This window comes from Cyanistes caeruleus, chromosome 15 (assembly GCF_971803275.1).
Source record: "Cyanistes caeruleus chromosome 15, bCyaCae1.hap1.1, whole genome shotgun sequence".
Taxonomy (NCBI): domain Eukaryota; kingdom Metazoa; phylum Chordata; class Aves; order Passeriformes; family Paridae; genus Cyanistes; species Cyanistes caeruleus.
In genome coordinates, this window is record NC_141715.1 from 9,951,097 (window position 1) to 9,977,560 (window position 26,464).

The window sequence follows — 26,464 nt, forward strand, 5'->3', positions numbered from 1 at the left end:
AACTCCTGACTGCTCTGTGATTTTTATTGAAAGTTGTTGGTTGAAAACATCCTTTTCAGAGAGAGAATCGTGTCCAGGTGCAGGGCTGTTTTTGAAGTGTTATTCCACTGAATTATCATTCATGAAAGGGACTAGAGATGTTTTTCAGGCTGAAATTTAAAAGTGTCCAAATTAGAATAGAGGTTAAAATGTATTTCTTGTAATACGTGTTCAGTTTTGCTGGAGAGTCAATTTCCTTCAGGTTTAATCAAGGTCATTAGAACAATGACAGGGCTGAATTTGTTCATAAATTTTGTGTCTGGAAGCAGAAATTGCTACAAGGTTCTTCACACAGATGTGCAGCATGTGCTGAATACCTGGGCTAATATGACACAAAGGTTAACTGACTTATTGCAGTAGGATAAATAAATAATTTTCTGAAAGACCCTGCCCCTGTGGCTCAGGATTGTAGCTGGGCTGTGGACAAGGTGACTATATTTTGGTGCAAATGAATCTATTTTACCATATTTCATTGACTAGTTCACTGATGCACAAGTGCTTCTGTACTGGAGGAAGAATACTACTTATATCCTGATCAAATGTATGCTTTAAAAAATATCTATAAACCAGATTCAAACAGTGAATCTCTGTTGAAGTTAACAGAGAGTGGAAAGATGCTGCTCTATAAGGAGTGTTGGGGGTTTGGTGTCCTTCCTTTTGTTCCTTCTCACCTACAGAATTTTTCCCCAATAGTTTCAGGGAAATCTGACTGCTGGTATTTATTGGGTGCTTGAGAAGACAGAGACCTGACACCTGTGTGCTGCAATGTGAAATTTTTTTATCCAATCCCCTAATATTACCCAGAAACCCTTAGAAGAAGAAGATGAAGAAGGAAGATGAGGGACAAGAAGGAGAAAGAGACAATGCCCCAAAGTCTCCATCTTGGATTCACTTATTAATATAACTAAAACTCCAAACTCTTAACTTTCTCATCCAGTGATTTAAGATAACTTGATCTAACTTACACTCTTAAACTACCAGTTTCTTTACTTAACTTTAAAAGCTGTCTCCATGGTGTTATGCTGAACTCAGTGCTCTCTTGGGTGTCAGAGCCAGGCACCACAGATAAGGGCCTATTTTCTGTGCCTCTGACTCCAACAATGAAGAAATTGTAATTCCACAAGCAACTGGATCAGTCCTAGCCATTTAACTCTTAAACTGATTATTTTGTCTGTTCTTAGGGAAAGACTTTTTAAATGACTAAGCAATTGGATAGAGTGACACTGAAATGGGGCGTGTAATAAAATGCTCCTTCTTTCATGGTCAAGAAGCCAGGTAACAATTTCAAGTGCTCCTGAACCCAATACTCTTCCAAGTTACATTTAGAACTGATGATTAGGCTGCCTTTAACTTTTTAATCTTGAACTGATATTGAGAAGTCTTTAAAAAGATGCTACAGTAAAACAACGGACTTTCTAATCAATCACACAAAATTATAATATATTGGAAACTTATTATTAATAATGGACTATTATTCTTTATGTATCATGTCTTACTATCTAATCTATCTATATTAGTTACTTTTAAAAGGAATCGGGTGATAAATTACTCCATTAAAACAGAATAAAGAGACTTAAGCTCTTCAATGGGGAAAATGACAAAGGGGATTTTTACAGTGGCTTCACAGCTTTGCCAAGTGCATCACACACTATTGGATTCCTGGGAGCTGAGGAGGACATGATGCTTCCACTGAGGGACTGGCACTGATGTGAACCCTGAGTTGTGGTGCAGAGCTGGGCCTTATGAGGGCCACCTCTGCAGGTGCACTGTGTGCACTCAGTTTTGCTTTTCAACCTGGTGATGATGAATTAGGTCAAAAAGCCTTTTGGTTTGGGTTCCTGTTAGCTTCCATTGTGTCTCTGGTGCCTTCAGCTAGACTGTGAGTTATAGAGACTTCCCTATTTGACCCAGTATATTGCTGATAAGAGGAAAAGAAAGCACCAGCCCTTTCCTCAAGCTGTCCTGAGGCTGTGGAGAAAATCTGTAAGATAACTGGAGTGAAGTACATTGTCAGGACATTTGCATTCCAGTTTTTGCTTTGTAATTTGCCCATCTCCATCTCATTTTCTATCACTTTGGGGCAAGTTTTGTAAAACTGATGGAAACAGTCTGTTCCTGTGTGGTTTGTTGCTGTGGGCACTCTTTCCCTGACAGGTGTGGATTTATTACACAGTTTCCTTGCTGCACTTATTTCTTCCCCTCGAGCACGCTGTGCGATTCTCTCCTCATGGTGCCCTGCGTACACACCAGGCTCGGGGAGACAAAAGTAGAGAGATGAGCACATATGTGCTTGCATCTGTAATGGGTGGAGAAAAAGCCTGAAAAATAGCAGTTTGCTATTTTCCTGCAGGCAAAAAACCAGCAGATTTTGTGGGTTTCAGGGAGAATGCTACCTCTCAGATTTCTGACCTCTCAGCTTTTTGACCTTTAAGCTTTTGAGGCAGGTTCAGATTCGGGTGGGTGATCTTGACTGGGGAAATTGCTGAGGACATGAGCTGTGTGGGGCTGTTTGAGTTGTCTGGGCACCCAGTTTGAGTTCTCTGGGCTGGGAGAATCGTGATGTTGGCACTGTTGTGTGCAGGTACAAGTTCATCCAGGTTCTTCATTGCTGCAATTTGTTGCAATTAGGATGGCACCTAAAATATTGGATTGGTGTCATATGGCACAGGGCACTGGGAGGTGCAGGAGAGCTGCCAGGTGCAGAAAGAATTTGGAAACTCGGATGAGTGGAGAAAGAAAATCAAACAAACGAGCAGAATGGGATTTATCTGTTTGCATGTTTTAGCTGTGCAGTGCACATAAAAGGGAAAAATCAATTTACTGAAATCCTAAATAAATAACTGATAAAAGAACACATTATTCTTGAATTGAAAACAAAAAAGGAAATGGTAAATAAATTATTATCTGAATGGGTAAAATGTAAAAAACAGCAGTAACAGAGTTGGAGGGCTAAAGATGCTACATTTTCATATGAAAAAAAATACAGAATTGGCATAAATTGTTGATAAAGGCCTACTAAGAAGACACCTTTGTTTACTGATGCTTTAAACAGCTCATTTTTCTCCTCATTTTGATTTAAAATAATCTAAAATGGAGGGGAGGGATTTTCTGGGAAAGAAGCACAGTGTGCAGCCTAATCTTTCATCCCACAGACTTTACTGGCATTATCATAAAAATGCTGGAGGTTTTCTTGGTTTTGAACTCATTTTTCTGAGGTTCTTGACAAATGAGCCCAAGTGCATTAATAATGGAATGGAGTGATTTTCGCGTCTGTGGGGAAACAGGCAGTCTATTTGAATTTTGTGTTTTCATTGTCTTTGGCAGCCTTGGTAATACCCCACTGGCAATAACAAAACCTTTGTTTTGGCTAGGTTGGGATTTCTCAGTGCACTGCATCATCACTCTTCCCAGCTGGTTCTGTTTTGAACGTCGGCATTGATGGCTGTTGACTTGTGGGGAGCAAGCTGGGAATAAAGGGCCGTGCAGGTGTTCTTTGTGTGACCCTCTGCTTGGAGATTTCCATCCACTTCCCAAATACAGTATCCCAGATTAATTCAGCTGTGTTAAGTCACAACTGTCAGTAGTAAATCCATTGGTTTTGGGATGTGTTGGTGAGTTTATCTTCTGCCACTGATGAATAATAGTGTGATTGCTCAGCTGAGGATGTGATTGCCTTGAGTTAAGCTGGATGTCCCCAAGGACGTTGCAGCTGGGGAGCCAGGAGCTGCTATTGTCAGTCCTCCTGGCACTCCTCAGTGCACTTGTACTTATTTCATAGAAGAGAATTGTGGAATCATAGAATGGTTTGGGTTGGAAGGGACCTTAAAATTCCCACCCCCCCGCAATCTGTGCCAAGGTTTGTGCAGCCTCAACATTACTGGATTTGATACCTGCGTTTATAGATTAAAGCAAGATTTGTTTCACACTGGGACAGCAGTGTGGTGTGTAGAAGGGCTTGGGTCGTACCTGGACATTGTACCAATAAAGCTGCACTAGGGTAGATGAAACCCTTAATATGGATAAAGTTAAGCTGCCACAGAGGTGGTTTATTCCATTTACTGTTATTGCTCACTGCAGTGTCTGAGCAAGAGCCCATTTCAAGATGTGGCAGGAAATAAACTCATTTCTCTTCTTTTGTCACCAATTAAATGTCCTGTTGTACATCTTGTGGCTGAGTTAGCTGTGGTTTCCACTGCAATGCTATTTCGTGGAGAAAAAAAAGAAAACAGGGAAAAAAAAGTGAGTTTTCAAGGACAAAATGCTTGTTGAGTGATGATTCTGAATGTTACCCTAACCCTAACATCATAGTAACGCCAGTATGAGCTATACTTGGAAACCAAATGTTGCAGCTGTTCTGGGTTGAGCCCAAATAGACAACAAGTAGCAGCCACCTTTCTTGCCTTTGAAGTAGAGGTCTCCAAATCTTCCTGGGTGCCACTTTTGACAGCAGCTCCAGTTTCACTGCTGCCAGCAGTATCTTGGTATTTGTAGGTAGTTGTGTCCTAGCTCACTTTTTATTACTAATATATATGCATTTAATCTACTTTATTTACTTTATTTTTGTCTGATGCTGCTGTTTCATGAGATTGTATGTGCCCATGACTGGCTCTAAAGCTTCCAGAGCATGTAAAATGTTGGAGTAAGGTGGTCCACAGACCTTCCTCAGCAGGACAAAAAGCTTTTTGTTGTTGTTTTCTTTTAAGCCCCTTTTGTCAGCATCTTTGCTCCATCCAGTGCCTCCCTATGTATCTTCTGAGGGTTTATGCTGCTTTTGTTGTGCTTTAGAGCAGGAAAATGAAGATGGCATTCACAGCTCTCCATGCATGCCAGGGCTGTTGGTGCTCTGCTTTGTTCTCAAAGTTGTGCTGCTGGATCGTTTTGAGGCTGGGTGATGGGAAAGCAGGCACCCTGTCACCCATGGGGTACCACTGAAATCTGTGACAAAATCTCAACATTTTCAGACCCCCCCATTTCCTTTTCTCTTCTGCTGCCAGGAACACATATGAGTGCTTCAAGGAAAAGAAATGCTTCATTACAGTAAAAGATCAGACACTTGATTTGGTTTAACTGCCATTCTAGACTTAAAACACAAAGACATTTTAAATTTTTTGTGACCAGGCGTTGGCAGCTGTTGAAAGAGCAAATAGAAAGCACATGAGTATCCCAGGGAAATGGTGTATGTTTAGGGGAAACTGGAGCATCAGTCAATGTATCTCAAGCAAAAGCTTAATATTTTGAGGTTTTATGCAAAGTACCTTAAAAAAAACCCAACAAAGTAGTGTTAGTGTGGACGGAAGGTAATTGAATGGTTTACAGTAACACAGACATTTTCTCTGAGACAGAAACGAAAACTTGTAAAATATATTAACAGGTCCAAATGACATAATTAAGAGTTAGTGCACTATGGCCTAGCTTTCCTTTGGACCATGTTTTATGGTCCAATTAAGTACTTTGTTACTTATCCAGTACACAAGTTAGAAGCATAAAACACTTATTTGTATTTTGTTCTGCAGGTGAAGGGAGAGGATATGGCCTTGGGCCTGAAGAGTCCCAAGTGGTCAGAAGTACTACTTATTATTAGGGCAAAAATTGTTTTGCTAAGTTCTCATGATGACATAGTTTCCAGTTAAACAGGACATTGTGCAAGAGTCATAGACCACTTAATCCTCCATCTTTATAACTGGGTAGTTTGACATCACTAGGATGTGACAGCAGAGCCTATCCCTGGACAATGACACTTGGAATGAAGCTCTTCTGAATAGTTGTCCATAGGGAGTGATGGAAAACGTAGTCTAAAAAAAGTGACTTTTAGGTCAGGTGAGTTCATTTCAACAGAAATCAGAGGTGTAATACTTCCTCTAAAGCCACATAAAGTGCAACTGAGAAGCCTGCAATCTGCCTACTTTGCTAGGTAAAGCAAGATCTCTTTTTCTTGACTTGGCTTTTAAAAATAGCTGTTTGATGCAGTAGATTTCACCCTCTAGAACAACAAATATCTTGCAGGACAGGTGGAATTTTAAGACCTTATTTTGCTGGTGCTGCATGTTTGAAACTGCTATTGAAATTAATGGCGATTGCAGTCCTGTAACCGTGTTAGGAGAGAACCCTGTGACCTTATAAATGCAGGCAATATTGTGAAGCAGCTACTGCCTTCAGGTGGTGAAGAGCTAACAAAACTGCACTTTATATTAGACATCACTCATTTGTCCTTTCTCTTCTTCTATTGCACTCCAGGTCCTGATCCTATTAGCCACTGTGTCCTTTTGTAATTTACCAAAGTAATGGCTGGCATGGGTATCTGGGAGGTGATTTCCTGCAGTGCCTCCATCAGCATCACTCTTGTAACAGAGCCAGAGCCTGTGAACAGTTGAGCTGGGACAAGTTCTTGCCGTTCCAGTGCATGCCAGAGTCTGGTTTATTTGCTGTCTCAGATATAAATCTGTTTGCATTGGCCTCTCTTGCTTCCTCCAGCCCTGCTGAGCAAATGGATGATATTTGAGGAAGCAGTATATGCAGGGAGTGGGCAGAGGGTAGGAAACTGGATAAATGGCTGTGTAATTAATCTCTGGTTCTTCCCAATTATTCTCCTCTTATCTGTTACCATGGTTAATTGAGTTTTTGCCCAAATATGACCTCTCCTTCTAATTCCCTCATGAATATTTTCAGAATGAATGTATAACTCAATTCCCTACAGTCTCCAATGTGCATTTAAACTCTAAGATGTTAGATCAAAATCGTGAAAATCAGTATTTCCTGAAGGTATCCCATTAGTGCCTTCTCATTGGGATTGCATAGTTTTCAGAAACTCAGGTGTTTCTTGACTTTTTCAATGTTATGATATTTTTTAAAATTCAAGTGAGTACCTGCTTATCAAAAGATAAGCAAGTGTCTCAAGTCACTCAACTGCTCCATCTCTGTGGTTTTTTTCCAAATGCAGTTTTGTAGTTTGTTGAAATTTCCATAAGACTTAAACATTTGGTGGTCTGTGTTACTGTTGGCAGTAGAAAGTTTTGAATCACAGTAAATTTGGAGACTGTAGATTTGGAGACTTTCTCTTTTCCTGGGCCTACTCTTCCTTCCATTAACTTCTATAAAATGCAATTGCATATTAGGTAATTTTTTTCCTAAATGCATTTTAATCCACATGTTAGAGCACAGTATACCTCTTCTGAAAAAATAGAACTTTTTTGTTTTTTTAAAAAGATTTCAGCAACAAAATTGCTTGAGGTCTAAATTTTTTTTTTTTCAGTAGTAAAAAAGCAGGTTTCTCTCCTCCCTTCCTACTCTACCCATAGAGAAATCAAAGGTAGTATGGGCCAAGTCGACCTTCCCCAGCCAGCATTGAAAGTTGGATTAAATTCCTCTTCCCAGAGTCTTCACAGCTCTGCCTTCATTGCAAACAATAATTCTGGGAAACAAAAGAGTTTATAGTTCCAGTTCAAAACACCTGAAAAAAGACAACTCAGACAGAGATTCTGATTTATTTCTGTCCATGTGCCCCTTCAATCACCATGTGTCAAAGATGGTGTTGCTGGAGCAGCTCTCCTCTTCCCAGCCACCAAGAAGGGATGTTGAATCTCACTGTAGCATTAATTACTGAAAATGTCTTGGTGTCCTTTATCTGGATCTTCAAAGGGTGAAACTATTATTATAGCAAAATATCATATCCAATGAAATATTGCAACTGAGTGTGCAAGGCCATGAATCAGGAAGATTGCCTGAATTAGCTCGACTTTGTGATGAATGAGAAGGGTAATAACTTCTCAGAAGAGCCATAGGAGGCAGGCAGAAGCTTGATTAGCAGTGATATATCATGGGTAAGGTTCTAGGGAAACACAGATCCAGAAAAAAGTGTCAAATTTTGACTCCTTCATGAGGCTTTGCTCTGGGGAAGGAACTGGCAGGAGAGGTAGTGGAGATGGAGCTCCATGAAAAGCAAGTGTTAGCTGGATGACAAGGTCACAGGCACATGGCTGTAGGAGACACCTGCCTTTCTTCCTGGAAAAGGAAGAATTGGAGAATGGGAAGAGTTTCCTGTTCTCTGTAGATCATGGTAAAATCTACATCCTGGGAATAATTTATTATGAAATACAAGGGAGTGGTAATCCCTCTAAAAAAGAATTCTTGGCTTTCCTCTATCTTACCCAAAGGTAGATCTGTGACTCCACAGAATTTTGGCAAGTTTATTTTGATTTACTGAATGTAAATGAAAGACTTATGCCAAAGGGTCCAGAGTCTTTAAGCTGATGTACTTTATTGAAACCAATGAGGCAGCATCACGTTATACCAGCCAAGGACATGGTCTTGATATATTTTGTTCCTGGGATGCAAATACAAAATCTCTTAATGGGGACAGATATTTCAAGATCTCCTGCTTTAAGTTGTATTTTTCTCCTAATTATTTAGTTCTAAATAGTCCAGGAAGGAAATTCAGCTTTTGATTGCTGGATTTGGACTTACTTATGCTAATTTCTATTCATTACATGGTTTCAAACAGCTGGGGTTCTGAAAAAACCATAACATGGACTAACTTCAATAATCTGATAGCCGTATTTAATATTATTTGTTAATTCATTGTTTTCTTTTTCTGTTATTCTTTAAAATACAGTTTTATCTTGTTTTATTTTCATTTTAAATCTAGTAAAATCCCAAGATTGTTGAAGCTAGTTTTTTGTATTATCTTCCAGGCATGCTTGATTACAATCCACTGAAGTTGACAGGAAGCTCTTGATAGATATTGGATGTATCAGTGACATATTGGCTGCCCCCTGTGATGCCCCAGGGGAGCTGAGCATAGGTGTTCAGCCAGGTGGACCAGACCAACTCTTGCTCTTTGGGGCCCTGGGGATGTCTAACCTGCCAGCTGCAGTCCAAATCACAACATTCTCCTGTCCTCCAGTGTGCATTAATGGTATTTTCATTTTACATTGGGATGTTTCTTCTGAAAGGTGGGAATAACCCTGGGGTGTCAAGGGAGAGCCTCTGAAACCTGCAGGGTCTGTAATGCCAAGGGGTTTGAGGGGTGGGCACCCCAAGACCTCTCTGAGATAGGAGGAGCCTCCCAGGCTCTCTGGTCAGTGCCTATGACTTTCCTGGTCTTTGTGCCTCATCTCAAGCTGAGCATGTTCTGAAGCACTCCTGAGTGCTGTGTACTACAGGTTCACTGTCACTGTTTGGGGCTAACTTTTCCCAATTGCATCTCTGGACTAGGGAAAATCACATGGCACTTTAATAGCCAAAACCTAAAAAGCAGGGGAGGGAATAAAGCAAGTCTCTTGATGAAGTTCCTGTAACTACAAGCAGCCTGCAGAGTAAGGTCACCAGGTCTTTCCGGTACTGAAAGCACAGGAATTTCCTGTGGTGGGGTAAGAGCTCCACTGCATAAATGTTGCATTGGTTCAGTGCTTTCCCCCCTTGAGCAACTACAGCAGATGCATCTTTAACAGCTTCTGATCAGGCAGGAGGTTTCAAACTCTCATTTGCTGTTTTCTTTGTCTCAATGCATTAACCAGTTCACCAACACTTATTATCAAGATAATCCCTGGAACACAGACAATTTAGTTTTCTTCTGTGACAACAGAACCGCCAGATTAATACAAGCCCTGCTTCTTCCTTATGTAAAATCTTGTAATATGGAAAGCTTCTGTACTATCACAATTTTTATGAAAGTAGCCTTTCAGATTGCATGTAATGTTGGTTAGGTTTTGTTTGTGAAGCACTGTGAGGACCACCTGGTCAACATAAACACTTTTCAAGATGACTTCTGGTCCTTGGGAATGAAGCTTCTAGAGAATAGTCTGGTCTAAAGGGACCAGCTTTGAAGAGCTGTATTGCTGTAAGGTGTGGGGCTGTGTGAAGTCTTCCCAAGAGATGGATGTAGGGAGAAGCTGGGTATGATGTACCATGCCTCAGCACACACCCCCCAGCAAGTTCTGTTATCTCAGTGCTGAAGTGGAAGAGTGACCTGTGTCATCCTCTAAAAAGGGAGGCTGAAAGTCTGTGCTGAAGAGTTTAGGTTTTTGTAATGTACATTAGTGGCTTATTCCATGCGTAGGTCCTTTCTAGACATAGACCTTGAGCAAATACCCAAAGGTGAACTGCCCCTATCATTTTGTTTCCTCACTGGCCCTTCCCAGTCAGATGCTGCTCTCACAAACCTTACCTGTTTCAAATCCTTGAGGATATGTGGTCTGGATGTGCTTAATATGAGGTTTTTCTGTCCTGCCCCTGGTTGCAGCACTGGAAACGTATGCTGAGAGAACAGCATGCAGTCAGTGCTCCTGGGTGTCCAGGTCCTCATGCAATGGAGTCACTGAAAATAGAAATATCTATGGTCATGAGGTAGCAGGTATTCCAGAAGGTGCTACACTGCTTTATCTCATTTGAGATCTGTAAGTAGTAGCCTGTGCAATTAAAAGACAGAAGATGAAACACCTGTCAGCAGAGCAAAGCACCAGCCTTCTGCAAGGCACTTGGAGTTCAGAAAGTTAAGAAGCATCTGTCCAAGGTTTAACTTTCAAAATGAGATGAACATTGGGAAGGTTATGCAAGAGGAAGCAGATACATAGCTGAGTGTGCAAGGATTAGAAACAGAAATAAGATTATTGCACCTATCGCTTTGAGGATTTCAGACATCCCTAGCAAAATACTGGAAAATAGTAAGGAACATGTTGCATTTAACAGGAGAACATTTGATTTTCTACCATGTAAAAAGCTTTTTAGATCCAAAAGATTCCTTATGGTAGAAATGTAGCTTTGCCCTGATTAAGTTCTTATTTCTGAAGTTCTTACAAAACACTGTGAAATTAAAAATTCAATGCTTTTAGAGATTATATTAATGAGGTTTAGATCCTTTTCCAGTTTATAGATAAAATGCCATATTAAATGTAAGCAGTATTACGGTTCATTATGAAATTCTGGATAGCTCTTGCTCAAAGATAAATCAAAGTAGACTAAAGAGGACTATTTTTGTAATGTAGATTTATGGCAGTGCAGAATAAAGTGCTGTTTCTCAGTTGCAGGTATTTTTTGGCATTCTAGTTAAAAGTGTCAAAATAAATGATTAATTTTAAATTACTCAGTAGCAGCTCTGCTGCCCCCATCCCAATATAATAAAATAAATGCTGAAAGTGTAACAGACAAATCCAACAGCATAGTTCTGCTGTTAACTTTCTCCCAGTTGCTGAGATATTTGCAAGTGTTGCTCCGTGTCTACAATACAGAGGATGGAAAACAAGGTGTTCCTTTAGTCTGAGGGCTTCAGCAGGGAAGGCTGTGAGTTGTACTTCCAGGGAAGAAGCAGGAAGCCATCAGGTAAGGATTTCATTTCCTTGTCCCCAAAACAGACCTCTGCAGGGTCAAGGCAGAGCCCCCCATCGATTCTGCATGCAGCTTGCTGGCTCCTTAACACAGTCCTCATTGAGTCCAGAGGAAAAGGGACCTGGAATGACACTGAGTTATGCCTGTATTGAATTAGGATCTCTGTTGTGAATTATGCACTTGATTTTTACTCCTGTATGAGTGGAAGCTCTGGGCAGTGGGAGGGGGTATGGGGTGGCAGTGTCTATCTCAGGGGATAGTGAGCAGAGAGCCCATCACGGGGACATGGTCAAAGTGAGCATTGTGCTCAGTGCTCCTTTGTGGGCAAAGCTGCCCCAGCTGGAAGCAGGGTTTTGGTTTGATGTGTAGAGCCCAGGTTTGAGGACACCAGCCTGTGCTTTTTTCATATTTTTAGTGTTTTGAGGAGAGCAGAAAGATCACCAGGCAAACTACATAGGAATCAAAAGAGAAATAATTTGAATTATAAGCCAGCCACATAATTTTAAGGTGAAAACTTGTAAATTTTTTGTCTTTAATTTTGACTTCTCCATCACAATAACTCAAAAACATTAGCAATATTGTTTCCTTAAACCAATACTGTGCTAAAGAGAAACTAATTTTCTGGGGAAAGGTTGTGACACAGCTAAATGTGCAATGAGAATTGCCAGGTCTGTGCACTGGCAAACAAGCAGGGAGAGCAGAGGTGAGGCTCTCCTGCCTGACATTCTGCTGGGGAGTCCCATGGCTGGGGAGATCACGGGCCTCCCACGTGGTCCAGGTGTGGCAGGGGGGATCTGCTCTGCATCTGGAACTTGAAACTGGAGAAAAACACACTGGTCTGGTTTCAATTACACGTGTGGAATGTAGAAGTGGATGATATTCTATGAAAATCCAATAAACCTTGAGAACAGCAGCAGGGCTGATATCTGTAATTTAAAATAATGGATATCAAGAAATTGTTTCTCATTTATCTCTACTGCTGAGTTTCAAAAGCACCAAAGAGTGCTTTTTTTTTTTTTTTTAATAGCTTCATTTATCTCAATCAATAATGGGTTCTAGAGGTGGTTGACTATTATGTTTAATAATACACTGGATAAAAAATATTCCTGTCCTTTCACATTTTTTGACATATGTGGAAAGAATATATGAAATCTCTTCTCAGTGGAAGATAGAATTAGTTTGGGTTTTCTTAAAAAATCCCACTTCATTATGCAAGATAAATGTGGCTTTTGTTGCACACTGGGATCTGTAGGCAGAATATTTAAATTTTTGTTTTACACATATTGAAGTTTCATTAAGAGAAATATCTTAAACCTGAGATTCCAAAGTAAATACTGTGACCAAAAATGACTTGATTCCATCCTGTGACTGCCACTCCTGAAAAGTCTTTTTCAGGAGTGTAGCCTGGACCTTTGGATAGAAATTTTAGGGAAATCTGAAAATTGGAAGTAAAATAGCTGATTTTAATCTCCCTGTGAGCACCCCATGTTTAGAGGTCCTGTGTTATCCTCAGACTGTATAGCCTGAGATTTAGACGTGCTCACCTCCCTGCAGTGGCATCCCTATTGCTCTCCCCTGGGCGCTGTGCTCTGCTCCAGAAAAAAAGTATTTATTTGACAAGGTTAGATTTGGGTTCTGCTTTTTGGTGTCACAAAGTGGCAGAGTCCTCTGCAGTACCAACCTGCTTCTCCTGGGCTCTTTCAGCCTCTTGTAGTGTCTGGATTTGATGAAAGTTTAAATGGGTTTTTCAGCCTCTCCTCTCTGAGGTTAGGCACCACCTAGGAAGTGTTCCTGGGGGATTAAACTTGCATTTGATCTTAAGTGTCTTTCAAAAACTTGAAAAACTGTTGGGAAGTAATTTTTCACACTTAGCAAAGGCAGGTTGTTTGTAGCATTCGACCAAAGGAATGCCATGTTGGGGAGCAAGGTGAGGTACAGAGTTCATCTAAAGCAAAGGACTAAAGAAAAATTATGACCAGGAAATGAAGAAACCCAACAGATAGTACTGCTGTGGGCTCACAGCCAGTGCTACCAGCCCAAGTGCTGTTCCATGGGGTTAGAGGAATTAAAGGGACTGAGATTTAAATAATAAAAATGTGGATTCTAAAAATAAGTAATGAACCTGATGTCAAACATAGGTGGGAAGACTGCTGCTCACATCTGTAACTCTGTGAGGACTCATTGACCTCTCAAGCACTGTGGGATCCTGCAGGAATCTTTGAATTAGTGGAACTTGTTGGCAATGATATCTATGAGAAGCAGATTTTCTTCTAGTCAGAGAAGAGGAGGAAGTGAGGACATGTGAGTGAAAACATGGTGGCACCAAGGTGAGTGGAAACACAGAGACGGGGAGGAGGTGTTCCAGGCGTTGGAGCCAAGACTCCTCTGCAAGCTTAGTGCTATAAACTCTGTTTTGAAATAACTGAGATGATGTGATAACAATAGGGAAATAGGTCTGTAAATAGGAACCAGATGCAAAACACATCTTTATTTAACTCTGATTAATTGTAGATGAAATGGAGGGGTACAAAGAGGAGATTACAAAGAAGGAAAAAAAATACTGTCTTAAGAGAAGTTTTGAAATAACTTCCTGTGAAGGGCTGGGCTGGCAACTTCCATGCTCCAGAAGTTTGCTTTGTTTTTCTTTTTCCTTTTGCTGCAATATCTGACATTGGGACACCATGTTTTAACCCCATGAACATCAGTTTGTTAATTCAAACCTTGTGGATAATTTCTATGCAATTTTCTGGTTGAATGGCCATGTTTCCAAAAGATAAAGGATGGGGGAATAGAATAATTAAAAAGCATAAGTGGAAAGAAGACCTTTGACTTTCACTGGCATATAGGGGAATAGGGAAATTTGGTCTGTTCCTGTATAGATGTAGTTGTCCCAGCTTTATATCATCAGTGGAGGATGCTGTTGGGAGATATTAACCCATATCCATAGATCAGGGTGATCTGGGAATGTCAAGGAGTTATAGTAGCAGGTAGGTAGGTGGAGTAGGTGATTGATAGTGTTTGTGGCAGGTAATGCTGCTGGTTTCTGATTCTGGTTAGGATAAATCTAAGTGTGGTGATGATTAAACATGCCATATCAAAAAGAGTTTTAAAGAGTTGGCCATGTGTTTTGAAGCTTCTTGCATAACATACTTAAATATCAACAAACCCAATTCAATGAGGGCAGAGAGGTTTAAGCTAGTGCACAAATACAATTAAATCAGACAGGAAATGTGTATAAATGGGGATCTTTGGAGGTTTTGCTGTATTATCTGGTGCAAATATTAAGGCTGGCAGTTCATCTTTACATTAAGAGGCCCCAAGTAATTAAGGGGTTCTGGCAAGGATTATTCTGTAACACCAGAATCAGAGAGAGAGCAGTTGATGGGATGGGTGTTAATGAGTTAACTGAAGTGCAGAATCGAGGCAGATGTGCTGCTTTGAGAGGTCCCATCAAACATTAGCTCAGTTAACAAGCAACGATGAAGTTCTCCAGATTGTGTGATAGATTAGACCCTCTCATAATTCACACCAGCAGTTTACCTGAAATAGAATAATCAGACACGATTGTGGTTTGGAAGTTAAAGCTTGTTGATTCAAACACAGTATTTCTCCTAAGTTGTTCTATTCTTAAATAAATAATAAGTCCCTGGGAATCTGTTTCAAAAAAATCTAAGATGCAGTATTTTCTATCAGAGTTTATTTTCTTTCAATTCATTCCTAGGAAAAATCACATTGCTCTTGGTTCTGTAGGTTTTTTCCTTCTTATTGCAGCTCGAACATGGATATGCACTGACTGTTTTTAGTAGGCTCTGTGGCGTGTCATGTACAACTAGAGGTTTTCCTGGCATATATTGTGGAATTGTGCCATTTAACTTCCTGACTTTAAAATCCATCTATTATTCTTATGGTTTCTTAAAAATAGACAACTGGTCTTAAGGTAGGTGGTTCAAGAGACTCTTGAAACACCAGAAGTCAGAGCCAGGATCTGCTTTCAGACACAAAGCTCCCATTGATTCATTGAGAAGGCCAGGAAAATATGATGTCGTTAGTTTTAGAGGCAATACATTTCTGCAGACACTTAAAAACAGACTCTACATTCATGCTGGATTTCTCAGACTTCTGGTCCTTTGAGATCCTATTCACTCTCTTTGCTGAGTGCTACTGAGAAATACAGTTTCCAAAGGTTACAACTGCTCCTGGGATCAATAATTCTGGCACAAGGAACAAGTAAATCTCAACTTTCTGACACATTGGAGTATAGGTTTCTGTGCACGAGCAGGATGTGACTGATCTCTGGGTTTGCTGAAGGTTGTGTGCTCAAACAAGGTTACTCTGGAGCTGGTGACATGGGGGTTTGCTTAATCACAAGCCCCCAGAAACAAGGGTGAGGTTCATTGTGGTGCTTCAGCTCTGGGTTCTCAGCTGAGTAATGTGCACTTGAGCCCATAGGGGCTGTTTGCCAGAAGGAATTCCCTTGGGTGCTGAAATCCCTTAGCTCCCAGCCCTGGGAAATCACCAACTAGCTCAAATCCACCTGGGGTGGGAGGGGTATGGCAAGAACAAAGGTAAAAGATGAAGGAGGCTTTTTTCACCCAGGACACTGTCCCAGTTTATTCCAGAACAGCTCCAGGGAAAAAAGAGGGCAAGAAGGAAGTGGCGGCAACTTTTATACTGGGGAAAGTGGAAGGGGAGAGTAGAATTCCCATAGCCAGTGGGATGAAACCAAAGGGGAGGGGCGAGGGGGAAGGAACCAACACACCACAGACTAGGGTGGGACACTTGGGCTCTGGGTAGGCAGTTCCATTGGAAAAAAGATGGAAGCAAGTTTGTAGAGCAAATATTTTCCATGGGTTGTTGCTCCCCAATGGGTCCTGCAAAGCTGGAGAGATACCCTGCAAGTGGAATTGAGCAAAGTCATGAAACCAGACAATGTGCAGTTATTTTTTTTTTCATGTTTGCAGTGGAATTCTGTTTTCAGCAGTGCATGAGAGACACTACATTAGTTACTGTCACCTCTTACAAATGGATCATTAATCATCAATCATTGTCCAACTCCAAAGCATGTTCACTATGGATGCTGAAAGCAGGCAGGGAGCACAGAGCCTGGGTGAAACTAAGTCACACAGAGTTCTCACTCTGGCCTGAGAAAGCATAAGAAAGAATCCAAACAGTCCTTGGTAAAGGACAACAATCTCTGCAGGTGTTGTTTAGGAAACAGTCAAGGGGTGGTGTTCCACTAAACCAATGATGCTGATGTGCTGCTTTAATGACCAAGGAGAGTTTTACCTCTTGGACCTTCTTGAACCTGTCTATAAATGAAGATCAAGGATAATAAACTTTGCTCTCTTGGACAATGCAGCTAGGAGAGTCAGTGTCATACTTCTCGCTGTTCCTAATATACTATGACATGTTCACTGTGTATTTGGACATATATCTAGCTAATACTTCTTGACACAGTTGTGGGGGAGATACAAGCTTGCCACTTGAGCTTGTAAAGTGTTTTTATTAAATTCATCTTTCCATGTTAGTGTTTTTTTTCCATGAAAATAGCAAACAAATCACTTCTTTAAAATGAAACCTGCTGAAGTGAATCAAGCATCTGATAATATACCAGCCTGTCTCACCTGGTTCCTGTATGGATGTTGTATTTTAAATGCTCTTCTACCCTTCTTGATGAGGAAATCCATCCCACAGTGCCTTGTGGTCCTACCAAAACTTGTACAATCACATAAATTCCATTCTGGACCACCATTCACAGAATATTTTTTGTTGTTTCTCTCTTACTATCTACACACACATTCTAAAGACATAATCCAGGCATCATATTAAGACATTTTTCATATTAGCCTTTTTTAAAAAATCCCTTAAAAAGATTGGGAAAGGTCCAAAACTCAGCATTTCTTTTATTTGAAATAGATGGCCTATTTCTCCCTGTTGCAGATCACCTTTTTCCTGTCAATGACACTCAATCCCTATACTTTCTCCTACACTGGGTGGTTTTTACCAAGATATTACACTGTGTTCCCCCTGTGCTTGATCTTGACTAAGTCTTCCGATGAACTTTTCTTTTTTATGGCTCATTCTACATAATTTATATACAAAATATTATTCCTTTTGAGTGATATTTATGGTTTTGAGAATGAAATTCAGAGGAGAGCAGTCATGACTCTCCAGCTCCCCACCTCAGTGCTGTGTCTCACAGTGGTCTGAGGTGCAGGAACAGACAGTCTATTCCAAGGAAAGAGGGTGTATTTTAAGACCTGCTGTAACTCATCTGTGGCTCTGGCAGAACATCCATCTCTGCTGAGCTTTTTTTCCTTTATCTGCATTAGCAATGGGAGTTAATCTAAAAAAAAGGCTTGAAAGCTCTCTAATATGAATCCTGCTGGTATAAAATTTCTGCCTTTTCCCCATAGGAATTTTGCTTGTTGGTTTTCTTTGAGATTGTTATAATGTATTTGAATTATTTTCTCCTCTTAGTTTTATAAGATTCCTCCTAAGTGAATAAATTTTAACACTAAGGCTGCAGCCATTCATACTAACTGTAGATCCCAAGGAAGCTCAAAAGAAAAGGAGCTGTTCCCTAAAGAAAGATTCCACTTCACTTAATTTTCTTCTTGTTATGCTTGTGTCATGTCCAGTGGGGCAGACTTCAGCTGTCTATGCATTATTGTAGAGTTAGAATAGACAGGATTTTTAATACCTCTGTTACTAAGATTTTTATGTCACTCACTAGTACAGAAGAAAGCTAACCTGGAGTAGAGCTACCTTCTTTCCACTCATGTTGGTGTTAAATTTGTCTTGGCTTCAGTAGGCTTTAGAGGAAAAATTTAAAACTACCTTCTTGCTGCAGAGGATTTCCTTTGGGGGATTTACTCTTCAGCAGTTCTCATGCCTACAGGTCTAAAGGGCTAGTGTGCATGTCCCTGTTCTGCTAATTAAACAATAATCAAAGCATAATTTTGTGGTATTGTTAAAATAAGACCTGCAGGATACTCTAAGGATGGAAGAGTTGATGCTGCTCAAGGCAAGAAGGTCTATGCAGAAAGCAGTGTGGGCTTAACTCCGCCACAAGACGCCTGGGAATTTCAGGGGAAAAAAATTACAATAATTTCAGTTGCTAATTTTTCTGCAGCTTTCCTAGTTTGGAACACTTTCCAGTTGTTCTGTAGAGACAATATAATGTCCTGATGATGCAATATTGGCTTAAGCAGGTAAAGCATCTCAGTTATGGTTAAAAATGGCCTTTCAATCAGAGACACCTTTGTTCTCCATAATTTGGAGAATGCTGCAACTTTCACTTGCAACTTGATTTTTTTTATCATGTATTCCTCTTTTCTGGAATTGAGCTACATATTTTTCAGTGGATTAAAGATATGAGGTTTAGCTACATTATAGATTGTTTAGTTTTGTATCTACAGATAAAAACAACCACAATTCATCAAAGGGCTTCATGATTGTTCCTAAATGTTTTGTTGTGTCTGGAAGGAGGCATGTACTTGTTTCAGTTATTTAGACACTTCTGAAAAGTTACTATTGTCCAGTAATTCAAATAACTCTTATTTGATAACCCATGATGTTTGTTTCAAGAAATACCTGAGGGATACCAGCTCCCAAGGATCATGGCCTGCAGCAATATGGAGCCACACTCAGTGAGGTCCATTGAACTCTTCTAGAACTGAAAAGAAAGAAGAAGCATGAGAAAGAGCATTAAACCCTAAATATGTTAACTTTATCAATACAGAGCTTCTTAAAAGTACTGCTTCAATATGGGGTGGGGAAAAGAAAATAAAAAACCAAAAGAGATTGCAGGCTTGTTGCTACTTTTTGCAGTCAGGTGGAATTAGTTACTGTCCTCCATGTGTTCTCTAGATGTTTTCTCAAGTTTTACTCGACCATCAAATAGTTATATTTTCATAGTTCACATCAGGCTGCCTGTGAGCCCACATTTCTCTATCCCCTACAGGTCACAATCTCCAGAGCTCAGTAGGGCTGATTTTGTTACACAGATTTGTACTCCATTAACACATTCCATAGGTTATTTCTAATCCACAGAACTTATTTATTTAATCCTTGTAGATGCCATTTGTTATGCATTATTCTCAGCATTTATTCACAGCACAAACAGATGGTCAATGAAACCAATTAACCTTTCCCAAGCTCCCTTTCAGGCTTTCCATGTTTTTTTTGAGTCTATGGACAAATGAACAAACAAATATCAGGAGACTTCATGCCAGAGTGTGATGAATAGGAAGGCAGACTGGCAAATGTGCTGTGCTTAAATAAACCTCATCCTGCCCTAGGCTGGAGTGCTGTAGGGAGGGCTATAGCTGACTGAACAGGTAGAAGAAATGAGGTTCCAAAAGGTGAAGTGACCTAAGTCTGTCTGTCTTCTTGCTAAATGGCATGGAGGATACAGTCAACAGCTTAACCTCATTGCTCTTTCCTCCATTTGTTTGGTTTTTTGGTTGTTTTTTTTTTTTTTTTTAATTTGAATAAAATTTTTCTGGTATGAGGAATATGTATTTTGAAGTGAAATGACAAGTTTTGTTAAAAACTATGCTCTTGATCATCAAAGCCTTCACTAAGTGCCTTGAGAAAATAATTTTAAAAAAGACTAAATCTGTTTTATTAGCAATAAATGTAATATATGAGTAATTAGAAATTGCATCCTGCCCTTCACTGATAAACTGGAAGACAGACCATGTAAATTTAGAACAGTATTCATTGCTAACTTTTATGACAAAACTATAAATAAGTATTTAGGTTGATCCTATCTCAGTCTGTTTATCTGTGTAATAAAACCACAACCTCATTTGTGTTGTACAAAATATCCCTTGACTACTTCATGGCTGATTAGTTTATTACCAGAGCTTGTGGTCTGTTGGATGGATACATCTCTGTTGGTCTGTGGTGGTTTTAAAACACTAGCTAAAAAATCACCAGAAAACTTATTCCTTGCTGCGAGATATCAATTAGGAGAAGGGCAAAACAGGCTTAAAACTTAAAAGGAATAAAGAAAGTTTATTAACAAAACTACAAGAATAAGAAACCAGAATAAAACCTCCAGAAACCCTTCCTCCCCACCACACAACTATTCTCTTGTCTGACAACATAGAGACACAACCTGGTAGTTAAAGCAGTGCCAACTATGCAATAGTATTTTCATCAGTCTTTGTAGACAGGAAGTCTTCTTTTGTCATTCCACAGAGAGTTCTCCAGAAGAAAACAGTTTTCTCATGGATTTTCATTCCCCTGATGCCAGTCACCTGGAAGACTCTGCTATCAGGCCCTCCTCCCATTTCACACCACTCTGAGGTGTGCTTGTGGCCCATGAACTCAAGAGGTATCATTTTAAGGATGAGTTATTCAAAGGCAAAGGTTCTCTTCATCTCTCTGTGATCATATCTGGGAACAGAGGTTTTCTCTTTTTTTCCTGGGAACCAGGTGTCTCCATCAACTTTCACTTCTTTTTCTGTTCCAGCATCTCATGAGATCACAACTACTCCACCATCTCTGCAGATCTACACTTTGAAATACTTCATTCCCCCCAAAATACTCTTTCATGAATTAAAAGATCTTTTCAGAACATTATTGTCCATCTCCATAGCCTTAACAAAAGAATATTTCAGCTTATTAGAGCATCTCCTCATTCTCTTCCCATCCAAAGCTTGATTCCTTCCCTCACTGACTTTGATGGTTTATGTTGTCTCTCTACATGATGATCACTCTCTCTTCCCCTGTTCTCTGGAAAAAGGATTAATCTGGTCTCATCTGGGTAGTGAAAGGGTTAAAATCTGGCTCAAGTTGCAGCAGGTATTCATGGTGTTGGGTTTCAGCTCCCCCGTGCATAGGGCCAGGGCCCCCCTGGGTAAAGCTCCATCCACCCCACTGGAACAGGACCCGGACGCCTCCCGGGAGAGCAGCAGCAGAGCCCGGCCCCGGCCTGGGGCTGAGGGAGCTCCTGCAGGCTCCATCCCCTGCCTGGAAGCCCCAGCAGAGCCTGGCCCCGGCCTGGGGCTGAGGGAGCTCCTGCAGGCTCCATCCCCTGCCCGGGAGCCCCAGTAGAGCCGGCCCCGGCCTGGGGCTGAGGGAGCTCCTGCAGGCTCCATCCCCTGCCCGGGAGCCGCTGCAGGCCGAGCCCAGACCCCGCCGGGCCGCATGGCCTGGGCGGGGAGGGACACAGGAGCCAGCTGGAGCTCTGTTATCTTTCAAAGCCAGAAACAGAGAGCTAGAAGCTCCTGGGCTTAGGTTTAAAAGGTGGTATTCACAGGTTGATTTCACTTTTCAATGGTTAAAAATCCTGTCAATTTTCAGAAGTGGCCAGCTATTGGTCACTTCTCAGGCAGAGGAGAAACTCCCAGCAGCCTCCAGCAGCCGCTCTCAGAGCCCTAACTTCTATGAGTGTTCTTTACTTTTCTCCTTAAATGCCAATCCATCGCATGGCCTTTTCTCAAATCCTGAAGAAAACAGCCTGAAAGGCCTTGGCAGTGTATGATAGGGCAGTGTCAGGGCTCCGAGGGGGGTTTTGGGGCAGTTTATTTTGTCTCCACAGGGTTTTCTCATCCTCTCTAGCAGATATGACCTTATGTAGAGAGGGACAATTTTTTTTTGTTCATAAAAGCTCTGTCTGTTTATGTAATGACCACAGTGTTGTTTCTTATATGCCTAATCATGGAACTGTAGAATTATCTGGGTTGGAAGGGATCTTAAAAATCATCTCATTCAAACCTCCCTACCATGGATCCACTAGACCAGGTTTGTCCAGGCTGCATCCTTGAACACTTCTGGGATGGGGCAGCCACAGCTTCTCTGGACAACCTGTGCTAGGGCTTACCACTCTCACAGGGAAGAGTTTTTTCCTAACATCTTGTATAACACTCCCTTCTGTCAGTGTGAAGCCATTCCCTCTTGTCCTGCCACTCTAGGCCCTTGTTCCCTTTGAATAGCTGGAACCTCTTGGAAAAGTTTACTTAGGGTCTGAGGTGATGACTCTGTCAGCAATAGCCCTGTGGTTGTCTATATGTACACACTTGGCAGGTTTTTGTCATTTTCTTAGGTTGTCAGGTCTATTTGAGCTCAGAAATGGAAATCCAAAGGTGTTTATTTATGTCAGGTGTGCCAAAATGTGTGACTTACCTGACTCTGGGTATCTTCTCAACAGAGTCCAGACTTTGCTATTGATCCAGTCCTCTGGTCACTCAGATTGTGCCCTGGTAGCAGTCAAGAGACTGTGGACTCTAATTATTCCTTTGGGTTAATCCTCATCTCTGATTAGTCCTGAGCCAAAATCAGGGGCCTGGGGCTGTACCTGCTCTGCATCACAGCAGACATTGAAGTTCAACTTCTGTGGGAAGCTGAGCTGGGAAATTGTATTTAATAATCCTAAAGATTCTTTCCTCTTTGTTTCTTCTTGTGTTAAAAATTCTGGATCTGCACATGGATAGCTGATATACATATTCCCTTTTCCCTTCAGCCCCTTGCTTTGAAGCCTGTGTGTGGTGGTGCCCCATGGCTTGGGTTCTGCCTGCAGCAGGCTGGTGCCAGGAGGCTGGATCCCCCTCTGCAGAAATGCAAGGAATAATAATTCAAATGAAAGCTCTACACTGTGTGTCTCTCTCTAGTTACGGCAGGAAAGAAGTAAAGATTACAGCAGAAGTGACTGTATTCCACAAATCTGAGTTTGATCTCTTATGTTTTACAGATTTCACTGGTAAGGAAAGAAAAAGGGATAAAAACTAAAAAATCCTAGATTTCCAAGTATAATCAGGGCTGTCATGATCGGGTTGGATCTTAGCATCTGGATCTAGTATGTGGAAAGAATTCTTTGTAACAGAAGCAAATGTTTGAAGACTTTGTGTCCTGCACCTTTGAACTCCATAATGCTGAGCACTTCTGCTGGGTGGGCAGCTTCTCCCAGCAGAGCTGAAGCCAGCCATGGAAGCTTTACTGCAGACCCCCATGCCCCTGAGAAGCCCCTTTCCTTTCCTGGGTCCAAAAATTGGCAGTTTCTGAAGTGAGGGTTATTACAATTTTAATATCCTGCTCTGCTTAAATGTTCAGACAGTCCCATAGTTTTTCACAAATATGAGAATTATTGTCTGAGAATGAATTCTTAAAATCCCATTATCATACATAGTAAAAACGGATGAAGAAATCCTACCTAGGGCAGCGATGGCTGATGATACCTATAAAATAAGCTGTAAACTCCTGGAGCCCTTGTGACCAGAGGGTCACAGCAGGTTTGAAGTCTCCATCCTCATCTTCCCAAATTGTGGGAAGGCTGTGTGACTACATCAGGAGAGGTGTTGGTCTCGCCTCCATCTGCCCATCACTTTCAGTGCAGTCCCCCAGTTACTGCACCTCCAGGGCACAATGGGTTGAGCTCAGGATCTGCTCCATGCCCTATGCCAGATGTGGCTGGGGATCTGTAATTATGTCACAGCAATTGGAGGTTAATTGTTTATGGCTCATAAGAACAGGAGAGATGATGGTGGTGGTCTCATGGGGGCTTGAGTAGGGTGTTTCTCTGGTCTTATTATATTATATCCTATGAGACATTATTTTATGAGATATTATTTGAGAGCTCATGAGCATTTACAGGAAAGACTTGTGAACAGCAGAAATGCTGGCTTGGGTTATGCTTGATATTGTTAAGGTTTCTCATATAAAAAGCCTCAGGTATGGCTGTTTTTACCTATTTATTTTTTAAATTATTTTATTTTTGACAGTCATTGAGTTGGCTTGGCAGTGTGATACCCTACTTCAAGTATTTAACATGAAATTCCTATGTTTTATGAGGGTAGAGGGGAAAGGACTTGCCTATGTGCCTGCTTTGTAAAACAGGAATCACACTTCCTCTCCTTCAAATAGAGGGCATTTATGACTGATAATATGTTTCATTCCCCAAACCTTAAAATCAGAGGCTTAAGTGTAATTTTGAACTTGACATTCTCTGATTAAAATTTAAAATTTAATAGAGCTCTGTATGTGTCCAGCTATAGGGAAAGTAGTATCCAGCTTCAAGCTGGTTGCTCCATCTGTTTAAACTCTCTGTATGACTACAGAGTTATTCAGGAGCTAACTGGGAAATTGGTGAGATCAGGTGTTTTGGAGAAGGAGGTACCAATCCCCTCCCTGCTGGGAGATTCTTCACCCCTCTTTTAGGGAGATGCTGCTTTTTGCCTGGAACATCTCATGGGCATGATCCTCACTGGCGACAAAAAACACCATGGCAGGCTGTGCTTGCAAATGAGGACAAGAAAAGCTCTAAGTGAGCTGCTGCTTTGACGGAAACTATTTAAGGCAAAGTTATTTTGAATTTTCTTTTCTTTAATGCCTAGTCTGTCTCTGGTCCAGAGAAAGCTGAATGGCAGTAATGTTTATTTGCTGTCCCTTTGCTGGTTTTCTCCCTTACTTTTATTGTTATTTCTATGGTAAATGCCACAGTTCAGGCAATTGCAAAGCAGCAGTCTTGTTCGAAGTGTGTGTCAAGGGTGTTTTCAAGGCTTCTTTAATAAAATTAAATAACAGGTGAATATTTATCTTTTAACTCCCATTTAAATTGTATGTCAGAGCACAATAGAAGCTGACTAGGATGTTATCTGGTGGACAAGAACTTCCTGTGATGATTTATGTCTTTATTTATGACTTTTCTGAGAAAATAAAAATTTTAACTGAGTCTGTAAGTTACTTTTTAGAATCTTGGTATTTTGAATTTGACCAAGAGCTATGTTTGTGGTCCTTCCACAGGTGAAATTTTTGTTGCATCTACATATTATCTGGCTTGGTGCTTCATCTTCATGGATGAGAAACAACTCCCAGTTTTCCAACTGGAAGCTGTCTTGCATCACTTACGTGACACAGGCAAAGGCTTTGTCAGTCAGGACTTTTGGAGTTTGTGTAAGATAAAATCTGCCTCTTCATGGGCAGCTTCACTACTGAGTTAAATTTATCCTCTTTTCCTTTCAAAGGATTTTTTGAAGAACATATGCTGTAAAAGTACTTGGAAGCTCCAGAGCATGAAGACAATCTGCCTTCACCTCCCTTTGTTTCCTCACAGGAAAACCCCACCCAACCCTAAAAAAGACCAAAAACCTCTGCAAAATGTCCTTCTGTCCTCTGTTTCCTGCTAAGGTCTGGTTGTCCCCATCCTCAGCAGCCAGATAACCTAATCAATGCTTACAGAGCTAGAAGATCACATGCCAACACCAGAAGAGCTCTGTAAGTAGAAAAAAAAATAAATCTGTAAGTAACCCCAAGTTTAGCTTCAGACAGTAAATTTCTTAATTCCCTTCATGAATAGTTTCTTGCAGGAGTTAATTACATTTCTAAAGCAATGATTGATTATCCTGATGTGGTTGAAACCACTGCAATTAAATGTAAGAGCCTAGAGAACAGTGAGAGCAGTATTAATATGCAAAATATGCAAAGAACTGTTTTTTCCAGCTCCTTCTTGAAATGTTTCCACATCTATTTGTGCTTAGCTCATTTTCTTTTACAGTTAGGTAAGTTAGTAATTACAAGTTTACTTGACCAACACAGTCACTGTTTATATGATGTTGTGAAATATTTCAGCATTGATATATTTCTGCTTACATTTTGTGTTTTAGATTAAATCTGAAGAGCACAAATCAAGTACTTAAGTGTCTCTAAAGCAAAATACCCTTTCCTTTATAGTTTTTCCTTGGATTTGTGGATTTTTGGCCACTGATTGTTGGGAAAAAATGTATTTCAGTAACTCCTTAAATTGAGAGTAGGGTGTCTTGGTTCTCTCTATTTTAAGAAAGGCTTCAGTAGCTTTAAGGAAAACTCTCCTGTGCATTGCTCTTGATTCACAGCTGAAGGAGACGTAAAATCTGTTTTGAAGTTTGAAACCAGCTCATCTTTTAGCACAAGGGACCTATTCATAAGCAAACATTGTTTTTAGCATTAAAGTTGAGCTAGTATAAATTGTCCCAGTTCCACTGAGCTCCATCAGTCTATTTCAGTTGGGGAAAGAGCTGACACGTCTGGCAAAATCCTGCATAAGTCTCCATTTACGCACCTGAGTGTGAGGTAAAATCCAGCAGTGTGACCACAACCTCTTCTATTTTTATCTGTTGAA

The 26,464-nt window shown here is 40.7% G+C and overlaps 2 long non-coding RNA genes across 4 annotated transcripts in view; one reads left to right on the forward strand and one right to left on the reverse strand.

The window, feature by feature from the left end:
- Positions 1-3,109: 3,109 nt before the first annotated feature.
- Positions 3,110-21,486, reverse strand: LOC147650371 (uncharacterized). Its single transcript, XR_015276650.1, has 4 exons — positions 20,486-21,486; positions 18,955-19,036; positions 10,202-10,351; positions 3,110-4,239 (listed from the first exon to the last, which is right to left on the reverse strand). It is a non-coding gene; the product is annotated as an uncharacterized LOC147650371 (long non-coding RNA).
- The window catches only part of LOC111935413 (uncharacterized), a 125,119-nt gene continuing 119,950 nt past the window's right edge, over positions 21,296-26,464 (forward strand). Inside the window, exons 1-3 of one of the 3 annotated variants that reach the window (XR_015276646.1) lie at positions 21,296-21,618; positions 25,111-25,260; positions 25,421-25,581. This is a non-coding gene — a long non-coding RNA (uncharacterized LOC111935413). Of the gene's footprint in view, positions 25,582-26,464 lie in introns of all 3 variants that reach the window. The other 2 variants (XR_015276647.1, XR_015276645.1) reach the window with 2 other exon arrangements.